We start from the raw sequence: 13,712 nt of genomic DNA on the forward strand, positions 1-13,712 counted from the left end.
CTTTGTTAGATTTTGTCTTTTTGTATATCATTATGGGGGAAACGGACTTGGCCCAGTGGTTAGGGCGTCCGTCTACCACATGGGAGGTCCGCGGTTCAAACTCCGGGCCTCCTTGACCCGTGTGGAGCTGGCCGTGCGCAGCGCTGATGCGCGCAAGGAGTGCCGTGCCACGCAAGGGTGTCCCCCGCGTGGGGAAGCCCCACGCGCAAGGAGTGCGCCCGTGAGGAAAGCCGCCCAGCATGAAAAGAAAGAGCAGCCTGCCCAGGAATGGCGCCGCCCACACTTCCCGTGCCGCTGACGACAACAGAAGCGGACAAAGAAACAAGACGCAGCAAATAGACACCAAGAACAGACAACCAGGGGAGGGGGGGAAATTAAATAAATAAATAAATCTTTAAAAAAAAAAAAATTATGGATTAGCAGTTTTTCCAATTTTAAAGTGTGTCAATTGCCCAAAACCATTATTCTCCTTTTTGTGCTTAAAATGCTTCAGGTAGACCTTGAATTGGTTCCTGAGGTCTTTTCACATAATGCTTTTAATCTTTGAAAGCTCCCTTGCTTTCTAGCACAACTAGATGTCCCAGTCTTAACTGTCCTTTCTAGTCAAGGTACAGAATTGACCGTTCCTCCAAGAGGCCCTGCCTTCTGGGTGTTGTGTACTAGAATGATATTAACCATCTCGAAGCCCAAAAATATTGTAAGCATATTGGCTACACTTAGAATGTAAATAAATTAAGGAATACATATTTGTGTAACAAAAGGTAACCAGACATCAATGCAAGGATATGCTTTAGGCTCACTTGGTGCCTTTGATAAGGACATTGATGACCAGACATCAGTGGCATAAAAACCCAGGGCAGAATGCACTTCAATGAGTGTCAGGTAGAGGGAGGGCCAACACGCAGTCACTCTGACTCCTGGCTCTGCCTGTTCTGAGCTGCAAGGTCTGCTGCAAACCTCACCACTGTACTGTGACCAGCACCCACTGCCAACAGCTTTGGACCCTCTGCTGATGCCACAATGGACCGACTCCCAATCTCTCTCCTTGTATCAGTCTTCAGGACAATGGTCCTTAGAGAATCTGGTATCCTCTGCCTTTAAATGTGTTGTGTGCCCTTGACCTGACTATTGCATATTGGCTGTATTGAGAGCTGACAATTAAACCAGTAAATAAACTACACTGAGGGTACAAACAATTTCCAAACCAAGTATACTAGCATTCCAACTATTGTCCTTCTGAATCTGCTTTCAGCTTGTGATCATTTCTCAGGTACTACACTATACTGGGCACTAGGATGCTTCACAAAGTGACCTTGCTCCAGGGCCATGTCAGTAAACAGAGCTAAAATTGATCTTGTTCCCAACCCCCATGGAATGGCATGAATTGATATTAATCTTTCCTATTTAAACTATTGATTCTGTGATTACATCTATTTCCTTTCTAGCAATCTTGACTTCTAATGAAATAAATGTAATTACCTATTTGTTTTTCCAACAATACAAAAATGCACTTCTGAAATCATTTAAAATTTAATTCAAACCAAAATCTACCAAATAAATTTAAAATGTTTAGGTAGTTCCTTTTGTTTTAGACAGCTTTCCAGTAAAAATTTGCAGTCAAATTACTTTGTTCTAGATTCCCTCATAATGTTTCCTCACATGTGGCTATATAAGTGCTTAATCGATGGGTAGTTTGGTTCAATTTTTTTAGTTCATTTTCAATTTGAGTGTATTGGCATTCTCATAGCTAAACTAGAAATATATTTTAAAATGAAGGCTTTCAGCTTTTTCCTTTTTATTGGTAGAGATTGTTGCCAGTCTACTCTGAAATAATGGGAAACTTCACCTCAGTCTGCAAGTTTAATTAAAGCACTTTCATTTTACCATGAAGTTGTCCATTTATAGTGAATTTGAGAGACCACCTAAATGAGCACAAGATACATATGCATAAAGACTAGTTGAATAAACCAATTATTTCTCCTACTATTTATTTTCTAGCAATAACAGAACCCATATATTTTAATATATTGAAATTATTTTTGTTAACCCTACCAAATTTTGTCTTGGTCTTAAAACTTTGAAATTTATTTTACTCACTTTTGTGAATGACAGCTTTTGCTTACCATATGATACACAACTTTTCCTTACCAATTTAATAAATCATGCTGTCAATTATTATATCAAAGTTTATAATATATAAATTCAAATAGTTTCAATTTTTTCTCCCCCTCCCCCCAACCCCAGTTGTCTGTTCTCTGTGTTCATTCACTGTGTGTTCTTCTGTGTCCACTTCTAGTCTTGTCAGTGGCACAGGGGATCTGTGTCTCTTCTGTTGTGTCATCTTGCTGTGTTAGCTCTCCGTGTGTGCGGTACCACTTCTGGCCAGGCTGAACTTTCTTTCGTACTGGGCGGCTCTCCTTACGGGGCACACTCCTTTGCACATGGGACACCCCTATGCAGGGGACACCCCTGCGTGGCACAGCACTCCTTGCACGCGTCAGCACTGCGCATGGGCCAGCTCCACATGGGTCAGGAGGCCCTGGGTTTGAACCGTGGACCTCCCATGTGATAGGCGGATGCTCTATCCATTAAGCCAAGTCTGCTTCCCTAGAGTTCCAAATTTGAGTCTTATCATGAAGAAATTGTAACTAAGTTTTTTCTTGAGTGTTAGATAAAAAAGATTTTTTAAAAATCATCATATTGAATATATTCATTATTGCTAAGATTATAGTGATGAATTAACCCATTACTGCTAAGACTAGGTCCCACATTGGCTGTTTCAGCTATTACTAAATGTTTATGATTGCAAAATGGCAAACCTTAGTCTATTCCAGCTCACAGAAGTATTTTTTGCTCACATCGTGTTAGCACACAATCTTTTAAATTAGTTTGAGCCAGGAATCTTACAGTAGCCTTTGGGCATAGACACCCATGAAGAGATGAGAGCTTTGAGATCAGGTCTACAAAAGTGATCAGTTCTAGCAGGAACAACTGATGGACCCAGTACGAACTACAGGTCACCCTCTACCCCAAGTGATCTGCAAATCTGAAGACTCCCTCAACCCTGGGCTTCATGCATATCAGCTTCATCCACTTCTAAAAAGCATTTGGCCTAAAGCAAATGGAGATGCTAGGGAAGAGTTTGAGGACAACCCTTCAGAGCTACAGCCAATCAAGAAGAAACTGTCAAAGTCCACCATTACATTTCTTTACTTATCTTTCCCCACTCCCTTCTGGCAGGCTTGGCCTCTTTTCACTAAGACTCAGTTGCATCTGCTCCTTTTGAATAAGGCTTCCATGATCTACTTCAAGTCTGCCTCTACCACTTAATATTGTATTTCCTACTACTTTTCCTGTTACATTTTAAAACTTGGTACATATCAGTAATTTGTTTCAGCTACCTCACATCTGTTGGCTTTTAACTTTGTAACCTCTGAAATACAAAGGCCAATTTTACTCTCTTCATAAGTAAATATACAGGCTTGGTAATCACCCACTTGTTTGCTGTCAATTTAATTCCTTTTGCACACACATTTGGTTACTATTTACCATCTGCTGCCACTCACTGGTATTTATGGGTTACTTTCTCTAGTCATCTTCCATATTCCCGATGACAGACTAGTTGTCAAGTTCCCAATCTCTTCACTGATACTTAGGCAAATCTCTGATCAGATCCTGAAAGATTTAGAGAACTTCAGCCACAAATTTGAGAACTCAAGTGTCTTCAAATTTATGTTCATGTATCCAGCTCCAATAAATTGACTCATGCTTTGTTCCTGATATTGGTTACAGATCCTTTACTCTGTTCAAAACATGATCTCAGCTTTGTACTTTGCACTCAACCCATCTTGGAAAGAATCCCCACACACTGCTATATCTAGGACTAGAGTTCTACTTGCTTTTGCTAACTAGCCAGTAGCTGAGGCCCTACTCCTGTTGACTTTCTGGTGGTTGTTCACTCTCAGCTGGTCTAACCCTTGAACTACCGAAGTCTCACCAGTGCCTTAGCACCTGGAACAGAGTAGTACTCAAATATCTGATAATTTAATTGCCTCTTGGGTTTCTGAATATTACTTGTTTTTCAGTCCCCCTTGGGACACCCCATTATTATATAGTGGGCTTCAGGCCAATAGCTATGTAAAATCACTCCTGTTAACTGTTGGCATAATTTCTGGGTACCATGTTCTGTGAAGAAAAAGGCAGATTATTGTGGCATCCAAACTGTCTCTGCCACAGTTCACAACATCTGATCCATTTTGAGTTAATTTTTTAATATCTTGTCAGGTAGGAATCTGACTTCATTCTTTTGGATGTGGAAATCCTGTTTTCCCAGTACCATCTGTTTAAGAGACTATCCTTTCTGCATTGCATAACTTGGCCCACTTGTCAAACATCAAATGGCCATAGATATGTGCCTTTATTTCTAAACTCTCTGTGGTAGATTGAATCATGTACCCCCAACAAAAATCTTGATCTCCATTCCTATGAGTGTGAACCAATTTGTAAATAAGGTCTTTAAAGCTATTGTTACTTAAGGTATGACTAAAACAAATCAGAGTGGGTCCTAATACATATTACTGGAAGCCTTACAGATAGAGGAAATTCAGATGTAGAAACTGGGAGAAGCCAGGAGATGTATGTGCTGGAAATTAGAGAAAGCCGCAAAAGGAAATTGAAGACATTCTCCTTCAATCTCACATGACAAACTGTCATTACCAAAATGCTACAAACTCCAGGAAAAAGCACGGCCTTGCCAATGTCTTGATTTTGGACTTCTAGCCTTCAAAATGCAAGACAACAAATATTTTTTGTTTAAGCCAACCCATTTTATGATATTTGTCATAGCAGCTCTGGCAAACTGAGTGTGAGCTCTCCAACTTTGCCCTTCTTTTTTCTTGTTTTGGCTATTTTGGCTAACTGTTCTTCAATTTTTAAATAAATGATTTCTTAAATGGGAAAAACCTGTGTCCAAATATTGTTCTAATAATATAAAAATAAAGATCATTTAATACAGTTTTCTAAATTGTCTTAATTTATATTTGCTCTATTTAGACATTACCTATCTTTCTGAAATGATGACAGAAATAGTTCTTAGCTAATGTTCAAAATTCTTTCACTATAGTGAAAATTAAATATCAAAGGCAAATATTTGTGACAAATGAATGACCTTTCATACCTATTGAAACCAACAAAACTGAAAAAATATTTTACAACTTCATGCTGATTAAAAGAATAATTTCTTTTAATTGGCTTTATGTTGGTAATATAATATCAATTGTTTAGAAAACCTTTATTGCTGATAGTTCCCATGTAAAGTAGGTGAATGATTTTGCAAACAGTATGGCACCCCAATAAAAGAAGCAACAATACATGAGATGACCCTGAAAATTGGTGATTCAGTATGTTAATTCCCTGAGAGCTATCAACAGCTTAATCTGGTTTCTGTTTTGCCAAAAACAAAAATAATTAGAATTGGTGGAGTCGTCAGGAAAGGCTTGGAGACTTAATCCAGTAATGTAGACTAAAGAAGGTATCTAATTCTTTGGCACACCTTCTATTGAGAGTGGGACATCTGGAATCTGTATATGTTCTAGGACTGCTTTGAGGAAGAGAATATGATAGAAGTCCCAATGTGCTGATTTCCACATGTAGATAAGCAGCTTCCATTCCTTGTCTCTTAGAAAACTTGCTCTTAGAGTTCTAAGCTACCATGTAAGAATTAAGCCTATGCTGGAGAGATATGAAGACAAACCCTGAGACCACATGGAGAGAAAGAACAAACAACTGAGCCAGCAGTCCCTATCGAGGTGTTTTAGTTTGCTACAGGTTGCCAAAACAAAATACCAAAAATGGGTTGACTTTTATAATGGGAATTTATTGGGGGTAAAATCTTACAGTTCCAAGGCTGTGGAAATGTCCAAATAAGAGCATTATCAGAGATACCGTCTCACCAAAAGTTGGCTGCTGGCAGATCCCGGACTACTGCCATGTGGCAAAGCAAAACGATAACCAGTCTCTACTTTCTCCTCCAGGCTCACTTTTTCCCAGATCTCAGCTGTGCATGATCAGGCATATGGCTCATCTCTTCAGCTTCAGACTGCCCCACTGATTCTAGGCTCTAGGCTCTCTCTCAGTCTCTTGGGGTTTTTCTGTCTTTCTGTAGCTGTGGGTGACCCTGGAGTCCTCTCTCACATGGCAGGGTAAAAATGGCAGCTCTGCTCTTCTCTCCTCCATTTATATAGGACTCCAGTGAGAGGATTAGGATCCACCCTGAGCTCTACAACCACAGACCCTTAATTAAAGCAATCTAATAAAAAGTGAGCTAATCAAAAGATCCCTTAACTGAATCTAGCCAAGAATTCTCATATAAAATAGGTATACCAGCACAGACATGGGTTTGCTTTATTAAGAACAGGATTTTCTGGGATCCACAAAAGACTCAAACCATGACACAAGGTAACAGACAAATGAGTGAAGCCCTCTTGGACCCTCCAGACCAGACAAACCTTCAACTACCACACCCAATGAACATGGTTGATACGATGTGGAACAGAAAAATCACACTAATTTCCAACCCACCAACCATTAACATAATAATTTGATTGTTTTATAAGGAACTGAGTTTCAAGTATTTGTTACACAGAAATGGATAAGCAGAAAAAAGTGGACAATTTCAGAAACTCAAAACTTTTTTATTTTAATTTAAAATGAGAACTATGCTTCCAGCAATATTGCAGGCTGCATATCCTGGAAACCTTCCCATTAGAAACCATGTAAAAATAATATATAAAACAATTTTAAAATTTTATTTTAAATGCATAACTAAGCTTAGAAAAGAATAAGAAAGTCCTCAGAAGGGAAGGAGCCCACAGTGATTCTAGAACGCGAAGCAGGCACCAAAGTAGGCAGCTACCCCAAGGGACTGGATGACCTCCATAAGGCAAGAGCGTTGAGTTTTAATGACTGAGACAAAGCCTTGGGCCTTCTCAAATTAAGGAATTGGAACAGAGATGCTGTGTAAAGCCAAGAGCCTAAAGCATTGTGCCTTGACTAAGAGCCTGGATAGAAAAATATTAGCCCTGCCAAGAGATATAGCAGGAAAGTATTTTTTTACTTTGAATGAAGGGGAAAAAAAAAAGGACATCATTTGGAGAATCTGTTAACAGAAGCCAGTCCTCAAATGGATTTGGGAGTTCAATTTAAAACTATCTGCATGCTCCCCAAAAGCTAAGAAATTTATTTAAAATGGTTTGAAATTGGGAACGGTTCCAGGTACTTAACAAAAATAAAGCCAAAAATTACTTCTAAGGAATGGGCTTTCAATCCAGATCTAGTAGGATTTCTACAGATAAAGGCAGTGGCATGCTAGAGCTGACTTGTGCTTACTTGCATGAGCCATTTGTGCACATCTTCCTAATTCCACATTCAAAGACAACAATGTGACATTGGTAGTTTGAATGTGGCTATAATGGGTATATTTAGACCACAGAAATGGGCAAATACCACACTTTGGGGCTTTTTTGAAACAAAAAAATTTAAAAGAGAGAGCGAGAGAGATAGCACAATTAAACCCATAAGGGCATCAAAAGATAAAATTAAAATTGCCAGATAAAGAATATAAAATGAACATCTTTCATAAGCTTACAGAAAAGAATAAAAGATTATGAAAAATGTCAAACCCCAGAAACTAGAAGAGGCAAGGAGGGATTCTCTCTACAGGTTTCAGAATGAGCATGGCCTTACCAGCATCGTCATTTTAGACTTCCAGTCTCCAGAACTGTGAGCTAATAAATTCCTGTTGTAAGCTGCCCAATCTGTGGTACTTTGTTATGGCAGCCCTAGAAAACTAGATACTGAGACTGGATTTTTTTTTTAGGTTATTTTTTCTGTCTGTACTTCATTTTAGATATATTCTATTGCTATGTCTTAAGTTCATTGATCTTTATTTCTGAAGTTTTATTGTTAATCCCATCTAGTAAAATTGTCATTCCAAAGATGTCATTTTTCATTTCAAAGCTTTACATTTTTAAACCCCCCAGTTATCCCCTCATTGTGTTCATATTTTCCTTAAAATACTTACAGTTATATTTAGTGTTTTAATGTCTTTGCTTGCTAGGTCCATTATCTCTGTCATATCTGTTTGCTACTATTGACTGATTTTTCTCCATTTTTGTAAATCACATTTTCTTGCTTCTTGGCAGGTCTAAGAATTTTTAAATGTGTGTTGAACATTTTGATTTCCATTTTTTAGTACCTCAATTTTCTTGTATTCTTTAACAAGAGTTGAGCTTTGTTTGGGCCTTCCAATGCTGTTTTTAAGCTCTACTAGGGATTTTCTGGAGTAATCTTTAATGCTAGGATAATTAAGTGCTCCTACTAAAGTATAAACCATCTGAAGTCTCCACCAATTGCCCCAAGTGATCACTGAGGACTCTCTGGCCTTTAATACTCAAATACTGCACCACCCTATATAAATTATGGCAATTGCTGAGCATATTACTTCCCAGTCATTCTCTGCCCAGATTTATAGAGACTGTTTCTGCATGGCTCCCTCTTTTCAGGAACTCTTCCACAACTTCCATCTGCCTCAACTTCCTCAAAATCTAATCAAAATCACCTAAACTCATCAAGATCATAGGCTCTGTTGTGTTTTCCCACCCTGTAGCTATAGTTTGAAAATTGACTCTAGGCAGAAAGCTGAAGTTTTGTTTGCCTTCTCTCATAGATCATGGTCCAGTACTGACTATTGACTAATGAAAAAGAGTTGTCCAGGGAAGCAGATGTAGCTCAGCTGATAGAGCATCCGCCTACCATACAGGAGGTCCAGGGTTCAGTACCAAAGCCTCCTGGCCCATATGGTAAGCTGGCCCATGCTCAGTGTTGCCGCATGCAACAAGTGCTGTGTCAAGTATGGGTGCCCCACGTCCAAGAAGTGCACCCCGTAAGAAGAGCCACCTCATGTGAAAAAAGTGCAGCCCACCCAGGAGTGATGCTGCACACATGGAGAGCTGAAACAGAAAGATGTATCAACAAAAAGAGACACAGATTCCCGATGTCTCTTGACAAGAATGCAAGTTGACAAAGACGAACACACAGCAAATGGACACAGAGAGCAGACAACAGGGGGCAAAGGGGAGAGAAATAAACAAATCAATCTTTTTTAAAAAAAAAGTTATCCAGGTATTTAGTTGTTTGTGGAAGAAAGTTATCTCTGATCACTAGTGCATCATTTTTAGCCAAAACTCTCTCTACCTTTATCTTAGGTGATTTAAAGTGTGAAAATATACTGATCATTGACCAGGTCAGTCTTCTGATTTCCATGCATTGTACGAGAAATACCATGATTTCTTCCCATTAATTCATTCTTCTATTTTATTTTTGGATGTATGTATTTGAATATAACCATTTCCTGTTGCAAAAATAATAATAAAAACGGGAAAATAAATTATTTTTATCAAGTTTCTGGGTATCCCTACATATATATATAAAAAAAGTTCTCTACTTTATACTCCTTAATTTTGCTGCAAATAAAAGAAACATCAATTTAATCTAACAAGCATAATAAAGGAAGTTATTCATACATATAATCTAAAAGTATTACTGAGATTCTGTCTTTCTCTTACCTCATTCTTTTCCTCTGAGTTGGCTTCAGTTTTAGTCAGGCCCTCTTCACATAATTACAAGAGTAGCCAACCTCATCTTACGTGATGCTGACAGATAGAAATCCCATAGAAAACAGGTTGTTTTTCTGAGTGGCTCCTCTTAAAGTGGATAGAATGGCTCGTGTTAGGCCTGCACAAGTCCTCTGTCTTCCCTGAACCACTCTTGCCAGGGAATTGGCATACTCTCATTGTCTAGGCCTGAGTCATGGACCCACCCTTGGATCTATGGAGTATGATCAGCCTCAACCAAACCACATGGAATAACAATGAGGGAGGGATTGTTCCTTAAGATACAGGGCAGATGAAAAGAGCATGTCTACTCTATCACTGAAAAACAATATCTCCAAGATATTCTTAGATTGGGAGCAAGATGATATCAAAGTGAATTTGTACAGTAAGTAATGCTTTTTCTTAGAGTCCTTCCCACTACACTCATGAACACTTTTTTTAAAATTCATGAGATCTGTGTTTCTCACCACAATTTCCACTTTTCCCCTGCGTTTATTTGTGTATGTTTCTGTTTCTTACAAAGAAGGAAGAGGAATAAGAAGGGAGAAGGAAGAAAAGACAAAGGAGGAAAAGGAGGAAAGAATAACAGCTAACACTTGCATGGTGCTTGCTATGTGCCAAGTACTGTTTTAACTCCTTTACATGAATAGCTATTTATATCCTTTAACAACTATGCATGTGATACCATTACCCTCATTCTCCAGATAAAGAAGTACAAGGGTTGAGAGGTTAAAAAGTCACATGAGTTTATACAGCATGTAAGGAGTGGAGCTGGAATTTGAGTCCATGAAGTATGACATCTAGAGTCTGTAGTTCTAACCACAAAATTATACTCACTTTCTTCAAATGTCCCTAAACCATCAGATGACGTTGTAACCTCAGAAAGCTGAGTTTATGATATCAGAGAAAAGCACTCAGGTAAAATAAATGCAGAAGTTAGTGGAAGACATTTTAAAAATTGATATGGAGTGTTTGTAAATGAAGTTAATTAAAAGGAATGCCCTAATTCAGAGTTCAATGTTAGAGTAGCTGATTATAACTGCATAAAAGACAAGACCAAAAGCATACTATGTGTAAACTATACTATATGTAAAGTGGTTTGAGGTCCTTCAGAGTTTATAACCAAAAAAAAGTATACTTGCTCTATTTATATAATTTCAGTTTTGTGAAGGTAAAATATAATCAGCAAATGCATATTTAACAGTATATGTCTTTCCTCATCATTATGTTCCAGCAAGAAGCATTCATTTCTAACTGGACCTCCCTCCATGCCCAAGAGAAGAAAAAAATAAAGAAAAATTAATTTCATGATCTACAAAATTTATTACAATGAAAATTTGAGTCAAATTGTAAGGTTAGAAAATATAATAAGGTTCACAACCCCACTATCACCCTAAGGTATTGCCCTGAAGTCTCAATTTTTTTTTTCCGAAAATCTGTGATAAATGAGGGATATTTTGAGGAAAAATCTTATTTTATTTATACTTTTTAAATGTATGTATGGTACATACATACATTTACTCATTATTTTGCAAATTAACCATTTATACATTCCCAAAATGTGAATGCCCTAAGGACTGAGCTTAGCACTCTGATCTTGGTGAACTTCTGAGAATGTCATTTTCAATACAGATTTTTTTTTCGATAAATGCATGATTTCCTATTTTAACCAAGTAATGAATGCCAATTGTCCAAGAATGACTAGGAAAAATCAAATCTTAATATATCTATTAAAAGCAAAGCATGGGAGTATGCAATTTCAAAAATATTTCAGGTGTTAGTAACTAAAATTCTAAAATTAAACAAATTTACATATTCTAACACTCACATTTTCATTTCTTAAAAGAGTTGTATAAAGAAATTGACTCCTTGGAAAATGTAGGACTTTGGACATTTGGACAATGTTTTCAGCAAAAGTTTCATAAATCACAATCTTCTTTAGCAGATTAGTTCACATAATTAACTTATACACACATGATTGGAACAATAAAATGCTCTTTGTTATATAATTGTTCATAATTAGAATATTAAGTTACTTCCCTAGTCTTTTTTAAGAATTCAATGGTTTTTAGTATATTCACAGAGTTCTGCATCCATCACCACAATTTCAAAACATTTCAATAGCCAAAAAGAAATACCATCCCTATTAATCTTCATCCACCAAACTCCACCCCCACCCCCATCCTCTCTGGGCCTAGGCAAGCACCCATCTACTGCATTCTCTATGGATTTGCCTATTCTGGACATTTTATAAAAGTTGAATCATACACTATATGTAGCTTCCTGTGTCTGGTTTCTTCACCTAGCACATTTTTAAGGTTCATTCATGTTATATCTTGTATCTATACTTCATTTCTTTTTTATTGTCAAATAAAATTCCATTTTATGACTATGCCACATTTTGTTTATCCATTCAGCAGTTGATGGACATTGGGTTATTTCTACTTTTTGGCTACTAAATAACGTTGCCATGAACATTTGTGTGTTAGTCTTTGTGTGGACATATGTTTTCAATTCTCTTAGGTATACATCTAGGAGTAAAATTGCTAGGTCATATAGTAACTCTATGTTTAATTTTTTGAGGAGCTACCAGATTGTTTTCCAAAATGGCCACATGACTTTGCATTCCCACCAGTAGTGTATGAGGGTTCTGATTTATTTACATCCTTGCCAATAACTTTCATTATCTTTCTTTTTGGTTGTAGCCATTCTTGTGAATGTGAAGTAATATCTTCACTATGATTTTGATTTGCATTTCCCTGATTTTGAACATATTTTCATGTGCTTATTGGCCATTTGTATATTTTGGGTGGGGGCAGATTTCTATTCAGAGCATTTGCCCATTTTTAATTGTCTTTTACTACTGTGTTTTCATTATTGAGTTACAAGAGTTCTTTATATTTCTAGATACAAGTGCTTTTGATACCAAGCAAACGCAGGTTCCTTCTCCCTGATGCATTCAAAAGACCTACTTCTGAGACACTGGAGTTTCAAATAGAGAAAAAGCTTGTTTGCACAAGCAAAGGAGGTTATTTGTTTTAGATGACCCAAAAACTGCCTCCCAATTTGCAGAAATTATCATATTTTATAACATCAGGATGCTAATGAGTAATTGGAGTAGAATTTGCACAGGTTCTTTCATTAATAAACATTAAGGGCTGAACAGGATTGGGGTGGGTACCAAGCCTGGGTAAGTAACAAAGTTACAATCATTATCAGAGATCAAGGTATCTGGGGGAAGGGGATACTGAAAACAAAAATCAGTTACAAGGTTTTTCACATGGATATCAGAGAAGGTGGATTAGTCACCCTTTCAATAGAAATGTTCATATACAAATGTAAGATCTTTCTGGAATAATATTTATTAGCAGGTATAAATGGCCATATACAAATGTAAGATCTGCCTGGAATAATTACTGCAATAGCAACTTTTTAGTTACAAATAGCCAAGTACATAGAATGAAGTCAGTCTAGCCAGTGTCAGTCATTTCAGATATTAACCTTTGGCTATTTTATAATTTACTGGAAGTAAAAAGGCTTCTGTGTAATGATTTAGTAATCATGAGTATTTGTTAGTTCTTAACCCTTGTTTACACTTTGTCAGATATAAGATTAGCAACTATTTTCTCCTATTCCGTGGGTTACTTTCACTTTCTTAATGAAGACCTTTGAAGCATGAAAGTCTTCCATTTCTTAAAAAGATTTATTTATTTTTCCACCTTCCCTCCATTGTCTGCTCTGTATCCATTCACTGTGTGTTCTTCTGTGTCTGCTTGTATTCTCATTAGATGGCTCCAGGAACCGATCTTGGGACCTTCCAGAGTGGGAGAGAGGCACTCATTCTCTTGCACCACCTCAGCTCCCTAGTCTGTTGTGTCTCTTATTATCTCTCCTCTGTGTCTCTTTTGGTTGCATCATCTTGCTGCATCAGCTCTCTGCATGAGACAGTACTCCTGTGCGGGGCAGCACTCCTTGCCTGGGGCAGCACTCCTTGCATGGGGCAGCACTCCACATAGGCTAGCTCACCACAGGAGCCAGCTT

This window comes from Dasypus novemcinctus, chromosome 1 (genome assembly GCF_030445035.2).
Source record: "Dasypus novemcinctus isolate mDasNov1 chromosome 1, mDasNov1.1.hap2, whole genome shotgun sequence".
Lineage (NCBI taxonomy): Eukaryota > Metazoa > Chordata > Mammalia > Cingulata > Dasypodidae > Dasypus > Dasypus novemcinctus.